This window comes from Macrobrachium nipponense, chromosome 26, assembly GCF_015104395.2.
Source record: "Macrobrachium nipponense isolate FS-2020 chromosome 26, ASM1510439v2, whole genome shotgun sequence".
Classification (NCBI taxonomy): Eukaryota; Metazoa; Arthropoda; class Malacostraca; order Decapoda; family Palaemonidae; genus Macrobrachium; species Macrobrachium nipponense.
The window spans coordinates 52976857-52985169 of record NC_087215.1 but is presented as its reverse complement, the minus strand read 5'-3'; the positions used below and the strand labels follow the sequence as shown (position 1 = coordinate 52985169).

Sequence of the window (8313 nt, the reverse complement as noted above, 5' to 3'; positions counted from 1 at the left end):
TTTTTGGAAGTACTTGTTCTTTGAGGCATTCTTCCAAAAAGTGTTTTTGGTTTTTCAGCCGGTGTAGTCTGTTCAGTTCTTTTCAAACTTGCGGAAAACTGGCTTGACTTCTGGAAGTGAGTGAAGAATCGTGGAAAGGCGGTTGAATTCCATAATGGGCTGACAATGACTGGTAAAAATGTTCTGTAACAACAGAATTCCATCTAATAAAAGGAGCCCATAAAAACACCAAAATGTAGAGAGAAAAGTACTATATTTCAGAGACTGCTGTCTCTCTCTTCAGGTATATGAATGAGAAAAGTTTTCTCATTCATTTTGGGATAATAAGTGGGGTAATTTTAATGAATTCCTCTCAAAATTAAACGCATTAGTGCCCAGCATCAAATTTAAAATTGAATGGGAAACACAACAAAATTCCTTTTCTTGATGTTTTAATAATCAGACACACGACAGAATACAAATTTACCATATAGAGAAAAACCAACGTTCTCACTTTCATATATTCACTACTTTAGCTATCATGACAATACTATCAAGATAGGTGTAGCTAGCAACCTATTCTTAAGAGCCTTACGAATTTGTTCCCCAGATTTCCTGGAAAAAGAATTTGAACTAATTCGCAAGCAACTTTCATCTTTAAAGTATCCTGACCATATAATTGAGAAAGAAATTCAAAAAGCAAACGTAATTTTCTACCGACCCCCTAAAGACAAGACCAGAGACACACCCAACAATAAATTAAAAATTCCCCACCTGGAGACGATTAAGAGAGTAACTCACACCCTTGGGAAATCCAACCCTTTTGCATTTACCTACCCAAATACCTTAGCCAAATCCCTGATTAACGTCCAACAAAAGACATCGCCCAAAGACTCTGGGGTATATGAGATCCCATGCCAGGACTGTGACCAATCTTACATCGGATTTACAGGTAAATCACTTCCCCAGAGATTAATACAACACAAACGGTCAGTTAGGTATGGACAACAGAACTCGGCTATTTTCAACCATATAAATGAACATAACCATAGAATAAACTGGAATATGTCACGTGTAATTTATAGCAGCAACTGCCGGTACAAGAGTCAAATGATGGAATCGGCCTTAATAAAAGAGAAGCAGGTAATGAACATCTCAAAAGGGAATTGGACATCGGACATCGTCGACGCAGTGTTCATTCAACCAACGCTCAAGAAGATTAAAGGAAGATTATCAGCGGGGGTGACCTAAATTGGCTTACTTGTGGACGAATCTCTTGGTATAAATACCACCTTTTCTGTAAACTTTTCTCATTCATATACCTGAAGAGAGAGACAGCAGTCTCTGAAATATAGTACTTTTCTCTCTACATTTTGGTGTTTTTATGGGCTCCTTTTATTAGATATATATATAATATATATATATATATATATATATATATATATATATATTATATATATATATATATTAATATATATATATATATATATATATATAATATATATATATATATATGATATATTTATATGTTATCTATATATATAGTATATATCTATCTATATATATATATTATATATATATATAAATATATATATATATATATATGTATATATGTATGTATATATATATTCTATATATATATTCTATATATATATATATTATATATATATAATATATATTTCTCTATATATATATATATATATATATATGATATATATATATATATTTATATATTTATAAATACCGTCTATATTAAAGTAGTGTTTTGTTTTTTTTTTTTTTTTTTTATGTTACTGCGCACCAGAATTCCGAACCGCTTGACCGATCATAACAAAATTTGGTATGACCCAACTTAGATAACAGGGTAGGTTTCAAAGCCATACCCCCGACCCTTCCCCTTCCACCATCCCCTTCCACCTTCCCTTAGTAACTTGTGCTGAATAAACTATACTAGTTTAGCATACTCATTTCATGTACTCGAAACCATAGCAATATAATACTGTAAATGCTTTTCTTTCCTGTGTTTATTAATTCTGTATAAAGGTTTAGAGAACACCACAGTAAAACCTGGATAAAAGGGACAGACAGCACAGTAACATCTGGATAAAAGGGATAGGCAGCGCAGTAATATCTGTTTAAAGGTATCAAACATCACAGTAATACCTGGTTAAAGGAGACGGACAGCATAGTAATGCCTGGTTAAAGGGGACAGACAGCACAGTAGTACAGTTATCACAGTAATACCTGGATCAGAGGGACAGGCAGCATAGTAGTACCTGGATAAAAGGGACAGTTACTACAGTAATACCTGGATAAAAGGGACAGTTACTACAGTAATACCTGGATAAAAGGGACAGTTACTACAGTAATACCTGGATAAAAGGGACAGTTACTACAGTAATACCTGGATAAAAGGGATAGTCATCACAATAATACCTGGATGAATGGGACAGTTACCACAATAACAGCCGTCAGTTCACCCACGACTATTCAAAGGGTGAACGCTCCCATGAACCATCAACACAAACCACTCCCCCTCTTCCTTCTCTCTCCCCTACACTTTCCCCCTGCCATCTTCCCTCTTTCCTCCCCCTCCCCTTTCCCTTTTCCCTCCCCCTACACAGAGTGTCATTCAGAGTTTTCCCAGCAGCGCTGAGTTGGTCAGCTTGTGGTAGGTAAACTGTTTATAGTGTACTAATAGCATTACATAGTATAAAAATAAGGGAGTGTGTTTCTTCTCTCTTAAATTTTTATATGAAGTCATGAAAATTTTATTGAAATGTTTTCCATATTTTATGATATTTTGTGTTATCGTATATTTCTAAAATTGCATCATTTTTCTTATTTTTTATTTGTATTGACAAGCATTATTATTATTATTATTATTATTATTATTATTATTATTATTATTATTATTATTATTATTATTATTATTATTATTATTAAAAGTGATGGCTATCATAAAAACGAACTTGATATTACGAATGAATGTCCAGGATTTTCTTTCAGAGCTGTATTATTCATACAGAATACATAATGAGGATCTTAGCGTGATACTGTTTCCTATTTAATAATACTGTGGTTTCCACACTAGTTAAAAAAAAAAACTCAAATGTTTTCCAGCTCTTGTAACTCCACAATGAAAGGTGTTGCCATTTGTATAGAAAATTATTGCATGCATAATGACATGAGGTGTTATTTCATTTACCAAATGATACACCATGGAAAACGGGAAATCGCATTTGATTAATTTTTAATGATTCTCTATGAACAAATCCCAAATTAGGATTAATCCTGTTAATGACTGGATGGGACTCTAGTTCTTTCCTTTATCTATGGGCATTATTTGCTTGCACTGTAAATATGTTGCACGAAAAAAAAAGGTTTCACTATTCTAAATCAGGTTGCTGACAGCATATAAGGTTCAAGAAGCAGAAGTCATCGCAGTTTATAAAGCAACAGACTCGATCCAAAGGAGCTCATACTCAACAGACGAATGTCCAACCAGTGTTTCCAAAAGTTAATATAGACCAGGCAACTCCGATTTTGGTTTAATTAGAGGATGCCAGCTGACTACACAAACCCCTGAGCCCATACCCGCACCTACCCCAGGCCCTCCCAGAAAATCTAGATGGCTAAACATTGTGGCACAAATCGTAAACACTTGCAAGTCATTAAGGGATATCCATTGTTTCACTTGCAAAAAGTGAAACGTTTGGTCCTTGTCATTTAGTAAGTGTATCAGCCTAGTGGCCTACCATTTCCTGCACGTTAACTATACTCTGTTTTTTTCCATCTGTCCATCCGCCTGTGGTGGTCGCGCATTGTAACACTGCGTCCCGGGCTTTAAATAGTTACGCTAAGTTTTATGTAAATAAAAGGATATCCGGGTGTACATTTGCAACTGAGAAGTGTTTTGATAACTTATTGTATGCGAATTACACCGTTAATATTCGAAATAGGATATTATTATTATTGTTGAGTGTAAGCTGAATGTAAGTATCTAAAGCCCGGGACGCAGTGTTACCATAAGCAAACACCACAGGCGGGTGGACAGATGGAAAAAAACTAATACACACGCACACAAACACATAGATAGGCACAGGCACATATGCAGCACAAACCCACAAACACACTCGCAGTTATCCTTCCTCAAGGACGACTGGATGTTAACGCAGCTCTTTAGAATCCACACTGACTATCTTAGCTGTGAATAAAGTACCTTATAGCGAGTTCACTGTGGTTGACTGCGAACACAATGTAGAAGAGTAGAAGAGAATGGGTCAGAGACCCCGGAATCACGAATTGGAATTGCAAAAGATCTTTTACATGGAAATGATGCATTTTGAATATGTCAAATTCTATAACAACTGAAGTTTGCAATCATTGTAGAATTCTAAGACAGTTTTTTCTTTTAGTTTTTCTTTTTCGTCATAAGGTATACACTACGAGGATGCCGGGAATCGAACCCGGGGCTTTACGCTCGTGAAGCGAGTGCTCTGCCACTGAGCTACACCCTCTCGCATTTTTCATTGTTTAATAAATCTCGCTTTATCAAGAAATAACGAAGCAACATTTTTCAGTCTTTCTATTCACCAACAATTCTTCTTCACTATTCAAAAAATATAATGTCAGGAATTTGGCAATTTTTTTCATTTTTCTTTTCCTTTTTTTAGCTATGGCAACTGGAGGGGACGAGTGAAAAATAAATGTTAGGGGAACGATTTAAACTTCCCCGGATATGGCTTAGAAAACTAAGCACAGAGGGTGGAAAAGGAAACGGAAAAATAACGCCACAGTTAGACGAATTTCTTTGATCCTCTTAAAGGTTCGGCTTTCTATATTTCTTTGTTCATGAGGGTAAAATGTGCATAGTGTGTGAAATTTTTATTTTCTATATTTTACAGAGGACTTTTTGACAGCTGGGGAACCAGATCTGACGTGGGTATAAACCCACCCAGCTAACGGACATACACGCATGTACACAGGTGGCGCGCGCATACACACTCAAACCCGAGTGTATATTACGTTTCATAAATTCACCACTATAAATTCATGATTTTTCAGCGAGAATTTAATTACGAATTACGCATATAAAGCAACGAGGAACTCTTAATTAGGATATTTGACAAATTATAACACTTTTATTAGTAATAGAGTAGATGAATATGATAAATAAAATGTTCTCAAAAATCTACTTGTCCCAAGTACTGTTTCAGAAATTATTCAGATTCCAATTTGTGTGTGTGTGTGTGTGTCCTTAATTTCACATCAGCCGTCTGGAAGAGAGCCCAAGTAACAGCCTCCGGTGGAAGGAAGCAGAATTAATCAGCTTTTTCGTATTCCAGATTCGCCGTCCAGTACTCTGGAGCCGGCTCATTCCCTGGCAAGCTCCAGCCTTCGCTGAAAGTCCCTGGCGTCCTGTTGGAAGAGGATGGGAGGCGGTAACGATTCCTATTTCTGGAAGGCAAACGTGGATAGCCACCCCAGGAGATGATAGGTCTTGACCGGCCTCATCAAGGAGGCCAGTTGGCGCGTTTACACCTTGTTAACGGTTCTTGTCGGAGGGAACCAGAGCTCTTCTGGCTTTCCAAAGAGGAATGGGGAAAGAGAGAAAGAGAGAGAGGAGAGAAGAGAGAGAGAGAGAAAAAACTAGTTTTTTTTCAGAAAGGGGAAGAGAGAGAAGAAGAGAGAGAATAGTCCAGAGAGAGAGAGAGAGAGAGAGGAGAGAGAGAGAATAGTTTCCAGGAGAGAGAGAGAGCTAGTTTCCAAAAAGAGGAGAGAGAGAGAGAGAGCTAGTTTCCAAAAAGAGGAGAGAGAGAGAGAGAGAGGAGAGAAGCTAGTTTCCAGAAGAAGAGAGGAGCTATTTTGAGAAGAGAGGAAGAGAGAGAGAGTAGAGAGAGAGGGAGAGAGAGAGAGAGAGAAGAACTAGTTTCACTCAGAAGGGGAGAGAGAGAGAAGGAGAGGAGAGAACTAGTTTTCCAGAGAGAGAGAGATAGGAGAGCAGAGAGAGACGTAGTTTCTGGTTTCCAGAGAGAGAGAGAGAGAGAAGAGAAGAGAGATAGTTTTCCAGGAGAGAGAGAGAGTCTAGTTTCCAAAAACTGAGAGAGAGAGAGAGAGAGAAGAGCTAGTTTCCAAAAGAAAGGAGTAGTTCCGACAGAGAGAGAGAGAGAGAGAGTAAGTTTCCAGAAGAGAGTGAAAAGAGGAGAGAGAAGGAGAGGAGAGCTAGTTTCCAGAGAGACGAGAGCGACGAGAAGAGAGAGAGAGGTAGTTTCCAGAAAGAGAGATGAGAGAGATTTCCAGTTTCCAGAGAGAGAGAGCTAGTTTCCAGAGAGAGAGAGAGAGAGAGAGAGAGAGAGCTAGTTTCCAGAAGAGAGAGAGAGAGAGAGAGAGAGAGAGAGAGAAGAGAGAGAGAGAGAAGCTAGTTCCAGAAGAGAGAGATGCTAGTTTCAGAAGAGAGAGAGAGAGAGAGCTAGTTTCCAGAAGAGAGAGAGAGAGAGAGAGAGAGAAAGAAAGAGAGAGAGAGAGAGCTAGTTTCCAGAAGAGAGAGAGAGAGAGAGAGACAGAAGAAAGAAAAAGAAAGAGAGAGAGAGAGAGCTAGTTTCCAGAAGAGAGAGAGAACTAGTTTCAAAAAAGAGAGAGAGAGAGAGAGAGAGAGATCTCGCAGGCCATGCAGTCTTTTCTAACCGACGACGACGTTCTTTATTCGGTGCACGATTTTTCTCTCTTTCGCTCTGGTAGATGGTATGGTTCACGAAAAAGTTTTGTTCTTCGTTAATGCTTTTATCTCTGGTTGTTTTATCTTATTTTATTTCATTATTATTTTCTTGTCTATTCTTCCACTGAGGTAAAGAAATATGTTCCATTCTAATGATGCCTTTACCTAGTAGTATTTTATGGTCAGTTATTAGTCGAAACATAATTAATTTTGATTTCTGAAGGTCTTCCATTGTTATTTTGTCCTTCTTTTCTATCATTCTTTTTGGTAAAATGAGGTTTCTCATATATAATCAAAGACATCATTACCCCTGGTACTGAAAAGTGGTTATCGAAATAAAATGCTTAAGTTTCTCTCGTAAAAAGAAAATGCTAAATTTTCTTTTTTCAGACCCAAAGCACTTACACAAATCTCTAAAGAAAGGAAGTAAACACATGAAACCTTCACAACCTTTTTTGGCCATTGCACCCTTTCACCATGTCAGAATGTCATTCTCTCCACTTTAAAAAACTGTCTACCTCAAAAGATGTGTAAATAGGCACTGGAGATACATTAATAGTTACAGTAGGTCAGAGACGGGTGACATGAACAAGATAGGTATGCACAACGATACAGGCTCGCGTGTTATGGAAAAAGCTTAAAAACAATGGAACGAGACGAGACAAGCTTACGAAATCATAATATTAGCAAGCGGCACCGGCGAGATTGCGGGGATCGCAAATGACCTGATTAGTCGCAAAAGTCATTTGATTGTGATGTCAGAAAAATGCAGTGTCGTACATACGTCAGTGCGCCAAGCAGGGCGTGTAAACATTAGACATGGGAACGCACGTAAATCAGAGTAGAATAGCGTGCATACGTTAGTGCGTCAATTGGCGTGCAGCAATATAATCTCTTAGTGTGGTAATTAATGAGGCAATTTGACGAAAACACTAATGGTGGTCACAAGAGACGACGGAAGGCCAAGGGAGGCAGGAGATCCATCGATTAAGGTAGAGTGATGAGATAAATAACATTTAAAAAACAGTGACAGTGCGTCACCTAATATTACTGATGAACTTTAACATTTCATTTTCCGATAAATGTGGTTCCTTTTACAGATGGATTCGGTTTGTCACTACCGAAAACGAATTCTCTATTGACATTTATTTGAGAAAGACTGATGTGTTTCTTTGACAGAGGCAATAGTGTGTGGCAATTCTAATAATGGTGATTCATGGTTTTGGAATTTTTAATTCAGCTTATTTAACTTATGTTAGCTATTTTGGGGGAACAGAGACTATTTTTGTACCTCGAGAGTTTGAATTAGCACCTAGATTCAATCACTGACTTTAGCTACGCAGAGGGCAAGATGCTGAGAACATCGGAGGTCGGTCACCTTACCAGTATATGAATTCTCTCCTTTTAGTTAAACAAGAGTCATTTTATACTGTAACAGATGCATTCCAAATAATATGCATATAATATTAAAAATCCGATGCACACTGCTTTCGTGTGGTCTTAGAGCCAGTTTAAGCCTGCCAATCTTTGGTCATAATTCCCAACACCCACCCAAACCACACCCCAAACCCCACCCCTGAAACCGAAATTCCCTTCAAGGGGGAATTCCCCACTGG

The 8313-nt window shown here is 37.7% G+C and overlaps 1 non-coding gene across 1 annotated transcript; it reads right to left on the bottom strand.

Annotated features, from left to right (window-relative positions):
• Positions 1 to 4427: 4427 nt before the first annotated feature.
• Positions 4428 to 4499, bottom strand: Trnav-cac (transfer RNA valine (anticodon CAC)). Its single transcript has one exon. It is a non-coding gene; the product is annotated as a tRNA-Val (tRNA).
• Between the last annotated feature and the right edge of the window lie 3814 nt (positions 4500 to 8313).